At 36.2% G+C, this 17359-nt stretch overlaps 1 protein-coding gene across 4 annotated transcripts in view; it reads left to right on the top strand.

Moving 5' to 3' along the window:
* The window catches only part of LRMDA (leucine rich melanocyte differentiation associated), a 632726-nt gene that overhangs the window by 29656 nt on the left and 585711 nt on the right, over positions 1 to 17359 (top strand). The gene's annotated exons all lie outside the window — the stretch shown is intronic.

The raw sequence follows: 17359 nt of genomic DNA, 5'->3' as shown, positions 1-17359 counted from the left end.
GTGCCTTGTTTTCCTAGAAGAAACAACTGTTGATTTTAACTTACTTAACACGCATAGACATTCTTCTGAGCCTCTGTCAACTCTGAAAGACTGAATCATACGTGTAAGAGGTAGCTGAGCAAAGGAGACAATAAATCTGTGGATTGTTGTTGTCTTATACCATGACTGTACTGTTGGATATTGTAATCAGAAAAGAGAATTTTGCTGCGGGATGGAATGAAATGGTAATTATTTTTTTTTTGTCATGAAGGTAATTCAAGGGTCTGTATGTGTGTTAAGATTTAACATGCTGGCAAGACTGCTCCTTCTTTACATTTCTGGGAAAAAAAGGTGTTTGTCTCTTTCAGTTAATGCATGATTTGAAGAGCAGTTATCTGAATTTGTTTCATTTCATAAAGTAAAATAATAACATTAAATTTGGATGTAAAGTACCACTTTAAAACTCTGATCATATTTTCATAGAGAGCACAATTGGTGATGTATTTATGAAATCTGTGTTTTCTTTCCTTCTTTTCTTCTCTATCCAAAACTACTTGGCTTGTTTTTCAGAAGGGATATAGTTTGGTTTTATTGAGGTTTGGGGAAGAACAATCAGCTTGTGATGTAGGTGAAGTTGTAGTTGTAAATCTATAAAAGTATTTTAAGACCAGAAATCAGATTTGGGAAAGGGGAGAAGTGGATTTTTTTTTTCATTTGGGAAGCTAATACTAAATGGGATGAGAGCAGTAAGGGTTTCTCATTTTGAGTAGTGCTTAGCTTTATTAAGCGTATAGAAACTAAGAGTGAAGTATTTATGGTACAGTAGCAGTTCACACTGGTCTGCATTTGTATATAAGCCGTGTACCTGCATATTATTGATAAAGTCAGAAAAGATACAGAATAAATGCCATAACCTTAAATGAATGTGAATATAGAGTAATGTCTTGGGCAGCTGTTGAAGCAAACATAAGCAGTGACATCTTTAAACAGGTGTTATTACTTAAAAATCTAACAATGTAGTATAGTGACGAGCTTTATGATTTTTAGCAGTAAATGCTTAATTTGAAGAATTTATCATGCTGTTTTCAGTGGGGAAACAATACCTACAATTAATGTTGATTTAGAAAGGAGTTTGATTTTTTTTAGTATAACTTACTGTCTCTTGTTGTCCGTTGGTAAAGGTGTGAGTTGAATGAAGAAGACCAAGGGTGACCAAATATAGGAAAAGATGAAGAAAATACTGTTTTGCTAGCATTGTAGTTATTTGCAGTAAAGATGTTAGCTTTCATTATAATTTGATTTATTATTGGATGAGAGTTTGTGTGTTTTTTTGAAAGGAAAAAAGAAAACCAAATGTTTTTACATGTGATGGTTGTTACTCAGATTTCCCTAGTTATTTTCTTTTTGCCTGGGGTGTGTCCATATAACAGAGGAGGGGAGGGTTGTCAGTAGTTCTTTTGAACTGGCAGTTTAATACAGAGGAAAGTGTACATTTTTCACCATTTTTTTCCAACTTCAGAATTCTTTCCATGCTAGAGCCCCTTCCTCTTTCTTGAAGTTTAGGGGCCACGTAGATTCTTAAATATCTTTGCATCAGATGTGGTATATCTAATATCAGCACTTGATACATAATCACAAACGGTTGCTTTTGTGTCTTTCTTGTTTGCCTTTTTCCAAGAGCTAGTGTCTCTCCTGGGCTACTCTGAGCAGTACATGGATCCAGCTCTTTCTTCTGGCACTCAAAGTGACTCTTACCAGTCGCAGTGGTTACACATCTCCCCTTTTCTCTGGGAGGCAAAGGAAAGAAAGAGGTGAAAGGTACAAGGGAACTTAAATGGGAATTTTGGGAAAGAGGAGGAGTAACAGCAATTTGCTGTGTGTGAGGCAAAGAGAAAAATGTGTGTGTGCTTAATTGGCAGGATGTGGTGCCACTGGATTGCCTCCTGCTTATGTCTCTGGTTGATGGAAATGCTTCAATCCCAGACGACTGTAGTCCACTTGTGACTTATTTCTTCTCATGCTGTTTTCATTACATTGATTTTGTTTGAATACTTTCTAATATCTTTTGTTTCCTTTTGGGGCCAAGAGGGGTTTGTGAAGAAGATGGAGCCAAAATCTTGTCAAATGCACAGCAAAAGAACAAGAGGCAGTTGTCACAGCTGCAGCAAGGGAATTTCCAGCCACCTCAGGGAAGGCTGAGTGGAAGAGGTGCCTAGAGAGGCTCTGGAATCTCCACCCTGGGTGGTATTTAAAATGTGACTGGACAAACTCCAAGCAACCTGATCTAAATTTTGAAATCCCCCTTTTCTGAGCAGGGAATTGGACTAGATGATCTCTAGATGCTCCTTCCAACCTAAATTATGCTGTGATTCTCAGCTTTATTGGTGTGGTATGGCCTGAGTTGTAGCAGCTCTTTTGATTTCATAGTGATTTTCATCTATTTTAGAAATGAACTATTTACACTGTGTATTTTCAATAAGGCATGTTTCAGCAGTAGAGATATTTTGCTTTGGAAATCTGCTCCTGAACCTCTCATGGCAACTGTATTTGATAGCCTTCCCTAGTAACAGGGTCCTTTCATAATAGGTGAAAACATTTCCCAGTTCTCATTTTGTAAAGGCATAGAGCATGGGAAGAGGAGACACTGATGTGTGAGGGTTAGTGTTACCTGGAGACTTTGTAAAGGATTTCAAGGTGGAACGAAAAACTATTTTTGATCATGGAAAATTAAAGATTTCACTAAAACAAAACAAGATAAGTAGTAATCACTACTACTGGTGAAGGAAAGAAAGTAAGTGTGTAAGAAGGATGTAGTAGAGGTAGGGAGTAGAGATTTGATGAAATACAAAGATTTTAGTTTAGATGCATCTTGCATCTTTCTGGGAAGAAAAAGAAAAAAAAAACCAAACAACCCACAACTTGTTCAAAGCTTTTTTTCACTTGTCTTAGATGACTGTGTTCAATTTTTTTCCTTTTGCATTGAAGGCTAAATGCACTCCAGTGCTTGAATAACAGATGTCAGTGGTTTTGTACAAACAGGTGCCATGCTTTTATAAATAACATCTACAGTTCAATTCACTGAGAAGTCCATCTTGTGATTTTGTCCTCAGTAGTTTTAAACATGTGAGTTGTTTTCCTTTTTCTTACAGAGATTTCTTCTTGGTCTAAGCTATGAGGTGAAAGGGAGAGTGAATCTTTAATCTTGGCCAATGAGGAAGGATTAATCCAATAATTGTGCTCATAGAGATACAAATATCTCTTCCTTCTCTCTAGGGTGCAGATTATTTCTGCTAGGAGCCTGAATAATTTGCACAGTAGGTGCTTGTGCATAATTTTCACTGTCTGGTGAAAAAGGTGCATGTATGAAAACATTCCCTTGAACTTCAGTCCTAGTCTGGAATGTTCCTCCCTGACTTTTGTGAGGCTGAGGCTTTGTAATATCTTCTCTGTGGACTAGGTATTGTTCTTTCTCTCTTCTGCCTCCTGTTTTTAGCCTGGGGTAATATGCAACTGGCAGCCTGAAAATGGGCTTCAGTTTTTACAGGGCATGTTCCTCTTTGTAAGTTGAGCATGTGAAAGAAAGGCTTTTTTTTTTTTTTAACCACCTTCCCGGTCTGTGCAGCAATAAGACATGCAGAACAGGAAGATGAACAACAAAAGAGAGATGGAAATAAAAGCCAGAATTCAAAACAAAGCATGACATATTTTTAAAGCCTTTAGACTCATCTTTATAGCGCTTTAAAATGTTGAAGGAAATGCACTATTGTTAAAACTTTTTGATGGTTTTATTTATAAGGTAGAAAAATATTTTCACCGTAATTGGGTAACTCTTAATCGTAGCAATTGCATATTTATCAGTATGAGGGGCTGTTATTAATGTAGCTGTCATGCACAAACACATTTCTGCATTAAATCCATTTAGTATGTGCATTATTCGGTCTAGAATGTCACCAGGACATCAAAGCCCCCTTAGGCATAAGAGCACAGTGCCCTGCTGTGGCTGCAGAAAGGGCTTGATCAATAAATGTAACATGTTAATGCAGAGCAAATAGAATAAAAGATTTCTTTGACAAGACATGAAAAATCACCTTGTGGCAGCTGGCATGGTGATGCCATTTCAGCGGAGACACTAGCAAAGTTGATCTGACAAGTAAAGAGGAGAGATGATGGTTATAAGGTGCTTTTGTTTCAAACTTCTTTCTTGACCTGTCAGGTTTTGAAGGAGCCTGAATGGCCCTTTTTTGTCATGTGAAAATTGTAGTCTTAGGCAGTTATGAAGCAGTTATCTCTTCTCAAATTGTGAATGCTGCTGTTTAATTGATTCACTTAGCATTTGAAACTGTCACGCATTAATAATTGCTAAATCCTGTAGATACTGCTCCAGTGTGTCATGCTTAAATGTGTAGTTATCAGAAAATTAATATCCTTAATGAACTGATGCTTTCAAACTAGCATTGCATGAAGTCTCTTTTGCCCTTTCATTTGCTGAAGGTATATCAGCCAGTTTTCAGAGACACCCCTCCTGACAGTTGTGTGGTTTTATTTATTTATTTTTTTGATGCCCAACAAATGCCAGCTTTGCTTTGGGTACATAGTGTGCTCAATGACAATAAATATAGTAATTATGCTGGAGTTGGTAATTAACATAATTATAGTCAATTACGACAAATACAGTGCAGAGCTAAATGAATGAGGGTGAGAAATTAGCAAGCTAATTGATTTACCTTACGTGCTGCTTTTTCCTGCAACTAACAGTTGCAGATTTTCTGCAGGAAAGAGTGTTTACAAATAGCTGATTGTGTTTTGAAATGATTGTGTCTTGTGGCTCTCACTGCTGTTTCCCCTACACTGAGGTGAAGAGGATTGAAATATGGGGTAGTGGTTACAAGGAGAAAGGAGCTGCTTGGTCCTCACTGAATGCTTTGAAGGAAGATGTATGTACTTACTTTAATTTTAGATGCTTCTTCCAGTATTGAAAGGAGAAAAGCCTATGTGATCCTTTACAAAAGATATTGCTTGAGAAATTTTGGACATATATTTTAATCCCCTTAGATGTTGCCTGAATTATCTAAGAAACATTTATCTATCTGTCCATGTCGGAGATCTGCAGAGCACTGGATAGCTGAAGGAAGAATTGTTCAAGGAATCTAAGTGTGTTGAAATAGTATGCCCTTGTTCAACCATCAGTTTCAATAATTTAAACCACTGGACCAGTAGGGATGCATAATATCATAACATTTGTGCACATTATAATTGCCTGTTTTGTTTCAAGATGATTTATAGTATCTTGTCTGAAATAAGTGTATTGGAGCTATGGAGTTAATCTGTTTCACTCTCCTTGTTTTTTTCTTTTCTTTCAAGCATGACGACACTTTACTATGTGGAAAGAGAATGTATATGTTTAAAAAAATCTTATTGAAGATTTTGTATTGCTCTTTTAAGAAAAATGTTGAGTAGTATTTGAGATTTCTTTCTTTAAGAAAACAATAATTTACATATGTTTGTAAATTTTATTCTGGATATTGTTTACGGTTTGAAGGTAAATGGAATTGTATAGAGAGACTTCAGCAAAGAGATAATGTTTTCCATGGCTAAGCAATCTGAAATTTATAAATTCTTGGTAATTTTTCTCCTATTATTGCAGTAAATGTATCAAGTTCAAATTAGTAGGTGTGTAGTTTGAGGTGGATACTCAAAGTTTACCCTTAAAGGCATGTCCTACAATAAGCACAAGGTACTCTTTTTTTAAATAATGTTGACATGTTATGGGTGTTTAAAAATACTTGTACAGTAACACTGCTAAGAATGGTCAGTCTTTAGAAGCAATTCAGCTCCTAGAATAATTTTGCTGAATTAAATATTTATACATGAGGAATCATTGCAATTATTTACAGATATAATAATCTTTCTGTTGAAGTCTAACATGTTTGTTAATCACTGTGGACTACCTTATGTGTAATTATCTTTCTACTGAAAGAACTTGTTGTTTTAGATGGACTGAAGATAAGTATGTTGATGGATTCTTTCTACGGGTAATACCTAGGGAGTTATGTAAGAGAAAGTTTTATAGATGTATAACTATTGGAAAACTAGAAGGAGAGCATTACCAGTAACAAAAACAATTACAAAATTCAGCTATTAACTCTGCTTTGGGCAGTTGATCGACATCAAAGCTAAATCTACTCCTTGCTCTTTTCTTCCCTTCCTTTTCCCTCCCACCATGCCACCCCTTTTTAAAAAGTGGCATTTCAACAGGAACCAGGTGTGATCTGGCTTTTTTCCCCCACCTTAAATCTTTGGAAATACTAAAACTATTAAGATACCTTATCTGGCATGCAACAGCCATGCCTGTGTTCTTTTGCTTTGTCAACTTTAAATATGATTATAGAATATTTGCCACTACAAAGCATTATCTGTGTGTGTTTTTCTGACTTGTATATTTTCCTGCTATATCTTAATTCTGGTCATTGGTTTATTGTTGATTTGAAGGGGGCCAGTCAATGACTGTTAAAAATACCAAATCAATGGGTTATAGTATGCACTTAAACATCTCACTGATTTCAGCATACTATACCATGGATGTAAGCTGTATTTTTTAATGAAAAAGTTATTTTTCCAAACTCAGTAATATGTAAATAATAGGTACTATAAATTGTTGTATTTCAGTATGGGTGGCTGTTATCTTCTTCAGTCCCAGCAGCCTCTCTTTTTGTCCATTGATCCTTGCTTGACTTTTTATGGTCACATAGTCACTAACAGACTGTGAAAACACTGTTGTATATATACCTCTGACCCCCCGTGCTGGCCATTATCCATTGATTTACAGTACCTGACAGATCAGAACACAGGATTGTTTTCTGTTCTGCTTTCCTCAGGAAGGCTTAACATTGTGGAAGGAGTTGTCTTCAGGGTGAATCACGTGGTAGAATTGGCCAAAAACTTTTTACCTGAACTATTGGCTTAGGGGATGGTGTAGGTTCATATTGTGTACCAGAGAATTCTTGAGAGGATTGCTAGAGCTTGAAATCTGGTAAAAAAATTAAACAGCACAATTTGACATTAAGTAAAATAAGTTTGTGAGCTTTGATTGTTACATCCTTAATTATAGCTGGTGAATATTGCTATGCTGGTTGGTGAAAGTTCTGTTTTTGGGGAAATCCATGTCAAAAGGTCTGTTGCAATTATGAATAAAGATGAAATCTGTACTTCTGAACACAGATGAGTGACAAACTGGGACTTGAACAGAGACAGGGTTTCAGATTAAACATCCATTGACTCAAGGCTGTTGGTAAATCGACTGCGGCAGAGCATTTCCCAGTGAACTGGTGTTTGCATCACGTAATTTTCTTTGTGTTTCAGTGTGTAGGGAGTGAACTGCTTTTTCTTGATCTGAGATTGAAGCTGGATTTTGAAGTGATGTTGGATGCTAAATCTACACAATCTGCAGTTGTTCTTTGGGTACCCAGAGCACTTAATTCACTGGCACAGTCAATCTAACTCCTCTTGTGAAAACCAGTCTTAAACTAAAATCAGTTTTTGTGTTGAATTCTGTTCTGAACAATAGGAATCTATGTTAGATTGAGAGAATATCAGTTAATAAATGGAAGACTATCACAGTCTATGGAAAGTATTGGCATTTGGAAGAGAAATAGTTTGATGCACTTGTTTTAGCTTTCCAAGAATGGCAGTAGATTGAAAATAATATCTTGGTGATTGCTCCTGCATAGTCCATGATTATCTGGATTTTAAGACTGAGAGGTACTTTTTTTCAAGAGCATTGGGGGTTAAAGAAAAGGGCATGATAAAGAGCATTTGTTAAATACAGTAATCAGATGGATCATTATTTCTTTCTGACTTCCTTAATCTCTCTCACTCTAAAACAGTATTTCCTCATCATTGCTGTTGTGAAACAAGAGCGAAGGACTGCAGAAATAACTGTTGTCTGAGGACAAGGAGCTTGGCTGAAGGGAAGAACCTGCATTAACCCTGGAATTATTGCCTCTATCTTTTCCTCTCTATTTTGTTGAAAGGTATCATCTTCTCACCTTAATGCAATATAAAGGACTCTCAGCATATAGTTGCAGATGTGAAGAACTTGACTAGCTTTGCTGATTCCAATCACTAAGGAGGGCCTCAGTCCTCCAGTGTTCAACAAACCTGCTGGTGGTCATGGTACAAAAAGCTACTTGGAATTTGGCAGGAAAATACTTATGGAGCTTCTGCTTATGCATCACTTGTTTGTTTATGTGGTCTTGCATGGTTTGTGCCACTTTTGAGATCTTGCATTTTACATAAATCATCTTTACATAAATTGTCCTGGAGATGTTTTTTCAGATGAAAAAGACCATCCTCAAACCCTTCTCTCATGCAAGTGTGAAGAGTGAGGAGCATGGAAGTGCAAAAGGGCCATGTATTTTTCTCAGGCTCTGGATTCAGCATGTCAAACCAGACACGCTATACAGTAATTATACTGTCTTTAGGGTCCTGGTTAATGCAGTGTTATAGCTCAGTTGCAGGCTTTACCCATGAACTCATGCTTGCAATTATGTGACATTTTATAATTTTTATTTATATTTTTTTGTTTCCTCTGGTCTTCCCTTTTGATGCTGCTTACCTGAGTGAGTTGCTCACTGGTAGAGCAGGAAGATTATTTCCTTTCTTAATACTTTATTCTGCCTTTTTAATTTAATTTGCCTGCTGAGTTTATAAATGGAAGTGGTGAATGTTGTTTGTGTAATACAGCCATTAGCGTTGCTCATGTTTGTAGGAAGCCTTGCTATGGTGAGAGACAACAGTGGTAGAAATACATTTTAAAAGAACACAAGTAAGAGTTCTAATGTTAGGGGGTAGTTTAGTTGGTCCAAAAGTCGGGGAGGTTGATAGACTCTTTCAGATTGGGCCCATAGTTCTCTTCAGGTGCTTAAGTGTCTGTTTTTCCTGTGCAGTTGGTATATGAGCTCTATTGGCAGATAGTAATAATTGGATGTATGCACAAGGCCAGCTCATTTTTTTTCATAGAAAGCACAGTGTGTGTTGGCTGCTGCTGACAGCTTACTGGCATTTAATGCACACACAGAGACACACACACCCCCACACAAAAAATAACATCTTATAAATAAAGATCTTTAGGATGTATGCATATTTCTTTATATATAAGTATGGTATATGTATTACATGTATATCAATTATATTTTTAATCTGTATAATCTATATAAACTTGAGGGTGATGCTCAAGTATTTTTCTACTTTGATTCAGGACTTGTGGTAGGACTTTGTCGATGATAACCTTTTCACTTATAACCTTGAAGGGAGGAACACATTACTTAGAGGTTGCTTGCAAAAAACATTCAGTCTCTTGAGCATAAAATCTCTTCAAGTGCGAGGAAATGCAGCAGAGTTGTCCTTGAACCATTTGAGATTTGTAAGGTCCAAGACTTGCTGAAGTGCAATGACTCTTCAAGGCCGTGTGGCCACAAAAGCACTGGATGAGGATGCTGTATTTTTGACTCTCGGGACTTTCAAGACATTTTAGTTGGAGAGATAAGAAAAACTTATCATAGTTCACCTAGTTACTTAAGTGATAAAGTGTAGTGGTTATTCTAAAGCACTTAAAGGCTGAAGGAAAAATGTTCTAGACAGGCCAAGGATTAACAGGATATTGAATATTCTTAAAGCTCTGCTTCCAGCATAGTTATGTTAAGATAATTTGACAGTCCAGTGTGTGAATGTTCAAATCACAGCTGCTCAAGGATATGAACACTTTCTACCTATTATCTTGTATTTAATACAGTCTGTATCTTGGACAGTGAAGTGCTTTGGAACAGCACAGAAATAGTCATATGTGAAGGTGATTATGCTGGAATTGCTGTGGGAAAAATGGTCAAGTACTATGTTTTCTAGGAATGGAAACTGAGTTACCTAAGCGAGAGGCTGTGTATGTGTCCAGTTTACTTTCTTCCCTCACTCTGTGCTGCCTTTTCTCCCCACTGCCTTGATCTTCTTAAATCAGCAGAAGGCTGCTGAGGGTGCTGCTGAGAGATTTGGGTGCAGGTGCAATGTGAGGTTCCTGCGTTCTTGCCAGTGGTCTCTCTCTTTTGTTCCCCATGTTGCTCATAATGGCAGCCAGCTGTTAGCTCTGTTCATGTGCAGTATTGGTTCTAGTTCTGCCAGGTGCACAATTAGTAAATTGTCTGCCAGTCTGAGTGGGGAATGTCACAGGCCAGTTCAGTTTCTTTCACTGTCAATTCTTTGGCTTCCTTTAAATAAGTCATATCAAATAGTCTGTTACTACCACTAATAAAAAGGCTTTTGAAATTTGGATGTACCTCTAATGAGACTCTATCTCAACCCATTTAATTTGAGCCACTTCCCTGGGACTGAATTATAGACTCTGCAACCAGAGGTGGTTTGAAACAAGAGGTTCACCTGCATTTAAATGATTGAGCAGAAGAAAAGAATTTTCTAAAATTAAGGAGACTAATGCATTACTCTAGATTTCATCTCTCTTCCTGGTAATTGGTCAATGAAGGAGGAAAGAACAAATGTCTCCTTTGAACTAGAAGTGAATTGTGTGTTTTAGGATAGCATATGAAACTCTAGGTTGCTGTAGTCCTAGTATTTTAAAACCTAGCGGAATGGTGAAGTCAGCTTTAAGGTCATCTTGTACTTTTTTTTTCCTCCTGTTTTCTTTCTGAGTGGGACCATAAATGCACTGGAAACATTTAAGACAAGTGTGAGTAGAAATAGTAGTAATAGAAACGCATCAAGACAGCTATTAGTTGTAAAGTTGATATTTGTATTTACAGCATAGCCTATTCCTATCCTATAATATGCAATGAATAAATAATTCCTATATTGTAGCAGATGCACCTTAGTAGGCAGATTAGCATCAGAAATGGTCACTAAGTTTCATTCTATACACAGAAGATCAAGCGTTTCAGGTTCTCTACCTTATATTCAATGCATTGTGATGTCATAATCTAAATCAGATTTTCTGTATGATTCCCTGGCTGTGTATTTCCATACAATTCTCATTCTTAGGGGGAAAACAAAACTAGGGAATAAGACTTCTGGACCCAAGTGAGTGGAGTGAAACCTTATTCACACCTGTCTTTTCCCTTGTAAAAAACCACAAGAAAGTCTGCAAAAAAGATAAGTAGGTACAAACTTATAATAAAGGTTTCTCTGTAAGTTCCTAATATCAAATATCTGAACTTAACCTCTGTGTCAAGAAATTTGCTCAATTAAAATATATTCTTCTGCTTTTCAAACCGTTGCAGAAAATAATAGATATTTCCTTTGACTAGATTTTGTATGCTGAACACAAATAAGATTCTTGTTCAAATCTATCTCATTGACTGGGAATAACCTTATTCATATTATAGAGTGCATTCACATCAATGCATATTATGTAGAAAGCTAAGTATTACTTAGAGACCTGCACAGGACGGGCATTTCTCTGCAAAATTTTAAAATCTGTCCTTGTCTTTTGCTGCAGAGCACTTTATGTATGTATGCATTTATTTATTTAATTAGTTATTTATGTTAAGGCCCTCATCTCTTAAAGTGAGCATTGGAATAGAAAGCAAATTGCTGTTGAAATTCCCTCTCTGGTGATTTCAGCTAATTCAACCACAACTAGTGTATCAAAAAGAGTAAACAATTCTCCCCCTCTTCACCACATAGATACTGACAAGGAAATGATCTTTGACCCTATGTAAAGCTTTACATGATAGACTCTTCAGATTCTCGTGTGAGCCATGCTAAGGCTCCATGTGCAAACTTGACAGTGCCTGTCTGTGCTTGACATTATAACTTTAGGATTTGATGTTATTTAAATATACTAAAATGTACCCTGTATCAAACTGCAGGTGCTGCTACACTTCTATTACAGCACAGTAACACTTGCCTCGTAAAAAATCTGAGGCTTGTGAAAGAGTTAAGCAAAGCAGCTAGAAATGGTTTTCAGCTTTTACTTTTCAGATACAACCTTTTAAGCATACCTACATTTACCTGCAATGGCAATCGTTTTGCATTTTAATGACAAATCAAGTATGCTAACTTGCATTTGAAACGAAAGTGCCTTAAATGTCTCTGGCTGTCAGAATGAGATGTTAGGAGCTTGATGAAAAGAGAACAAAGAAGACAAAGTATGAAGCCTAGATACAGAGCAAAATGAAATAAAACCTTGTATGGCCTGTCAGGGGTGTCAGTTGATATTCCTATCTAAAGCACATTATAGTATTACTTTGCAGCTCATAGCTTACTCATCTGTCTTTTTTAATTCATCACATTCTAGCCCACATCTTTTAAGTCCCATGTGTCAACAATGGAAGAAATCTGTTAATTGACAAATGAGTGTCACAAATGTGAATTGGTGCCTTTACATCAGAGGCAGGTAGTCTCTGTTGTTTTTTGTCGGCTCTATTATTGGCATAAGCCAGTGTAAGACATCTGTCTTTGCCAGAATGAGAGATGACAGCCAGAGAAGGGCTGTCATTGTTTTAGTGCATGTTCATTCTGCTGAGATACTGTATAAAGATAAAATGTCAGTTAAAAGAATATGAAAAACTATCGGGAGGAAGTCCTTAAATTACTTGGGAAGGGGATCTGGGAATTGGTGCCAGAATTGAAATCCGAACGTTCCAGTTTGCATCTATCACATCAATTTAAAAATAATACTTTCTGAGTAACTGGGTCAGTTTATAAGGCATTTAGGAAAACGTTATGTTGTGTTGGCATAATTAGCTCATAAGATGGAAAGAAAAACATATCTTCACAGGATATGAGTTTATTACAAGTTCATTTTTCAAACATGTATAGAATTGTTTCAATAAAAATATGCTGTGTAGCATCTCTAGTGTTGATTTGCATCTGTTTTGAAATATTGAAATTGCTCCATTCCAATTTCTTTTTCTGTTATAGTTCTATTTTAGATTGATGAATAACATAATGAAATGAAAAGCATAGCCAGCTGTGAGTTGATGAGACAATTAATAGGAAGAAATTTATTAACATAGTTTCAGGGTGTCTAGAGGGTGTACAGTATATAAAAGTTACTCCCGAATCACTAAATCCCTTTATTGCAATAAATGACTTTTTAATCTTGGATAGCACAAAAGAGAGGAGGAAAATGTTTTAATGGAGGTGGTAGAAAGGGGGAATAGAATTAAAATGTCATAAAAGGCTGCCATTTTACTTTTGACTTTATATCGAAAGTCATAAGAAAGGCAGATTGGCACTTTTATCTTCAGCGGCTCGTACAATCAACCCTGTGCTGTACAGGACACTCGCTGGGTAGCCCCCTCCTTCCCAAATGATCTGTCCCTTGGGTTCTAAATGACCTTGTCTGAACTTGAGGCATTTTGAGGGCTATGTTGACACAATCTGGTGAAGGATGAGCTCTAGATCTGTGGGCTGGCTGAGTGGAAGTTTCAAGATGGATGTCTCTGAACTGCAATTTATTAAAAGTCTTAATTTTAAAGTGACTTGGGTTTTGCATTTGAAATAGGGCTGTCAATAATAGCAAATCTGAGACATTCTGGATTATGATACTAGTTAATATAGGTAAAATTGTCATTCATAACTTTGTAGGATTTGTGGTTTTTTTCATTTTTTTTTAACTTGCTTCTAGCAATTAATTGAGTAGCAGAAAAAATATCAGACTGGTATTCTTTTTCCCCTTCCCACCATCTAATGCGGTGCTCTCACATTTTATTTGACTACTGTGTTTATCTCCAAGTGTCTTCTGTCTCTTTCACTTCAGTCCATAGTTAATGTCGATTGTAAGTTTAATTACTGATACCAGTTACTGAGTTTAATACTTCTAATCTTCGGTGTCTTAGGGTCTAAAAAGCTAAGAATGAGTAGCATGCAGCTTTCTTTTCTTTTAACTATTTGGATAGAAGTATTGTTGCTCTGTAAATAGATTTCCAATAAAAATAATACTAAGAGAGAAGGTTGTTTTTCTCTTGAAGGTCTACTTGTTTTTTTTTTTCATTAAAAAAGCTAGTATTTTCAAAGTTCTTTGGAATTAATTTTGCCAGACAATATTTTAAAATATTATAATCTATGAAAACCAAGAAGTGTTTTCTGCTTGTATTACAAAGGTTTGTGAGCCTTGGATCCCTGTAAGTTTGTAATGAAAGCTTCATTCTTTCATTTCCAGCCTTCATTGGTTCTAAGCAGATGTTTAAATTTCCAGTCAAAAGCCATGCTGCTTGTATCTAAATTGCCAGGCATGTCTTCTCAGGCAGTTATTCATCATGTGCTTTAAAGTTCAGTTTCCTTTGAGAAGTGGAAAGACAACACTGGCTCCATTTTACAGATGGCAGAACTGAGTTGTGAGGAGGCCTTGTTCATTAACTCTACATGACAAATATAATTATCAGCTCTTCATACCAGCTTGCATAAACCACTTCTGCGTGGGGGGACAAGAAATGGCTGACACCTGTCCACTTAGCAAATCAGAAATGATCCTAGAGATAGTTTATTCTCATGTGTTGTTTGTCTGCACTTTCTGTTACCTGATAATGGATGCATGACAGCAGGGACTAAAAGGAAAGATGTGTTATAGGCTTAGAAGAAATTCTTGTTTCCTTTTGGTTAAATGTATATAATTATAGATAGAACAAAGGTAATGGCAAAAGAGATGTGGTCTAAGGCTGTATCTTCTATTGCTGATTTTATTTCTTCTATTTCTTCCTTTTCTAACTAAAATTAAGAGATGATCAGAAAGGTAAGTAGGAATACTGGATCCGGTCTCTCTAACAGAAAGAACTGAATTAATTTCATCATGAAAATTCATATGCTGGACATAGAGTCAGAGTTAGTTAAGTTACTGCCCTGTTTCATATCCAGTGCTTACAGGAAGGTGCCATGAAGCTTGTGGAATTCTGCTTTGGGAGCATGTATTTGTATGCCACAAATACAAGTATTGCCACAGTTAAGTTAGTTCTAGAAAGGGAAGATACAGGAATATGACGACAGAAACGTTGTACGTGTGTGTGCTCATACTCTCTGGGTGATTCCCCTTCTGACTGCCAGCTGTCTTACAGAATCTGAAACAGACAAAAGTTTATTGGGTAGTATTTAGAAACATGTCAGTGGCAATGGCTGGATCTCTGATTTCAATTATCACCTACGAAATTTAGGCTAATGTAGTGCATTTGTAGACCTGTTGAATGCACTTGACATCATGTTTAAAATATTTGAAACTGCTTTGTTTTTTGATATCATATGTTGACCACTTTCTTTTTCCTATTCACATCTGGTGCATGGCAGCAGGCATCCCATGTGACCTATAACAATTTTGGTTGTGCTAGTTTGAGTTTCTTTTTCTTCTTCAGATTCTATTTCAGCAGAAAAGAAGACAGTAGTCTGAGACTACAGTTACTTTAATGAAACACTGCTCTGAGATGTGCAATTCACCCTTTTCCCCCCACCTCCAGTACAATCAGTGTGTAAACAGCATTTTAAGCTTTATTCCTGTTGTTTGGCTTTAATTTCTCTTTGAAAATCCTTGGTCACTTGGGTGCTCTTAAAGCTATTTATTAAAAAAATTACCTATAGTCACTGTTTTTCTGCATCTGGGTGAGATTTTGGGTAGAATCTGATTATACACCTTTTTTTGTTATATTAGCAGAGATTAATTTTTAAATCCCATGTACTGAGTTCTGCTGTGTTTTCTTTGCAAACATTTTATATGCTATTATTTTAGACTAGTGAGGGATATTATTTAAAAAAAAAAGTTTCTTTTTTCAAGTACTGCAATACTCCATGTGAGTGCTGCAAAACAGTTTTCTGTTTTCTGATCTTGTACTCTTTCCATAGCCATCTTCCTCATATGCATTTATAAAATTTATATGCTGATGTTTGCAACTCTGAACTTGCCTTCTAACTATTGAAATAGTAACTGTTGAAGTAATTTGTTTGATAGTACTCAGGAGTACTAATCATCACACATTTTAGTTTGTGTTTTCCTGTTTTTGTGAAAATATTGTGAGCTTTTAAAGTTACATCCACATCTGCATACAGCTAATATAAATAGTAAAGCAGTCTTCAAATATGCGTAGGCTACTTCTAGTAAGTTCATTGTCCATATATTGATAGCTCCATAAACAAACCTGGGTAATTTTGTAAGAATAAATCTCCTTTAAAGCAAGATCTCTCTGCTTATACTAATTTTGCTTTGTTTTGATTTCTTATTTCTGAGCGTATATTTTTCAGTAGCATTCTCAATGGTGGTTAGCAGGTTCTTTTCCTGCCTAATATTTCCAAGCATCCTTTAGATTACTTCTTGTAAAGAATCTCAAAGTTGTTTTAAACTGAAATTATTACTAAAAAGCCCTGAGCATGTTATCTCTGAAATACAAGACACAGTAGCAGAACCTTTTGAATTGGGTGTTGGAAACATTCCTACTGGAAGAGGAAACAGATCTTGAGGGTGGGATTTCAGTAAAGTTGAATGTCGGCCTTCTGATGAAGTGTGTGAGGATGTTCAGCCTTACTGATGATTTGTCACTTCAGAATTTTTACAAGTGTCTTGGATGGTAAGTTGCAGGGATAGTTTCCTCTTATGCTTATTTGCATTGGATTTTGTTTTGGTTTTGGTGTAGGAATTGTCTATGATTCCTTAGAAATTCTCTGAGCCAAGCATGGATGCAGATTCATGGATGCATTCAGTAGTTGTATGGGATCTACCTAGTGGCTTCATGGTGTTATCAAAGTTACCATTTAAAAGGAGCAATGTTTACTATTCTGATTTAAGCTTGTCCAGTTTAAGCCTAAAACTCATAACTGATCACAAGTCACAAAAAATGCCTATGTAACTTTATTACATCCAGCCTGTATACGTAATCTATATTTATTTTCCTTTCATAGAGATATTTTTCTTAGTGGAGGATTCATTTAATGTGAGCCTAATGTTGTTTTTATTTTTCCTTGGATGCTTGAAAAATGAAACCTCAGGCCTGAGAAATTTCAACATATAAATTTCAATCATAAACTTACAACAGTCTTAAGTTTTTAATAGCTTGCAGAAGTGTTTTTGCTTTTATATATTTCTTTAGTAGTTTGAGATTTCTTGATGTATAGGTTCTGTCCTCTGTCATCATTTCTAACAGGCTTTGCTGCTCCCACCAGAATTCTGGTTTACTGGAACTGTGCAGGATGGGTATTTCACTTGTTTGGTTTGATATGTTTTCATGATAGTGTATTGGTTTGCAAATATGGGGAGCTTCTGTGCTGCTTTACTTTACTAACCTTTCTGATTGCTCTGTACTCAGTTCTTCTCAAATCATTCCTGTGCTGCCTGACTGCTACCTTGGATGACCCAGTGATGGACAGTTGTGTTGACTTCCACTTTATTTCCACAAATTCT

This window comes from Agelaius tricolor, unplaced genomic scaffold, assembly GCF_023055355.1.
Source record: "Agelaius tricolor isolate 1412-34295 unplaced genomic scaffold, bAgeTri1.0.p SCAF_13, whole genome shotgun sequence".
In the NCBI taxonomy this organism is placed as follows: domain Eukaryota; kingdom Metazoa; phylum Chordata; class Aves; order Passeriformes; family Icteridae; genus Agelaius; species Agelaius tricolor.
This window is presented reverse-complemented; position numbering and strand designations above follow the sequence as displayed.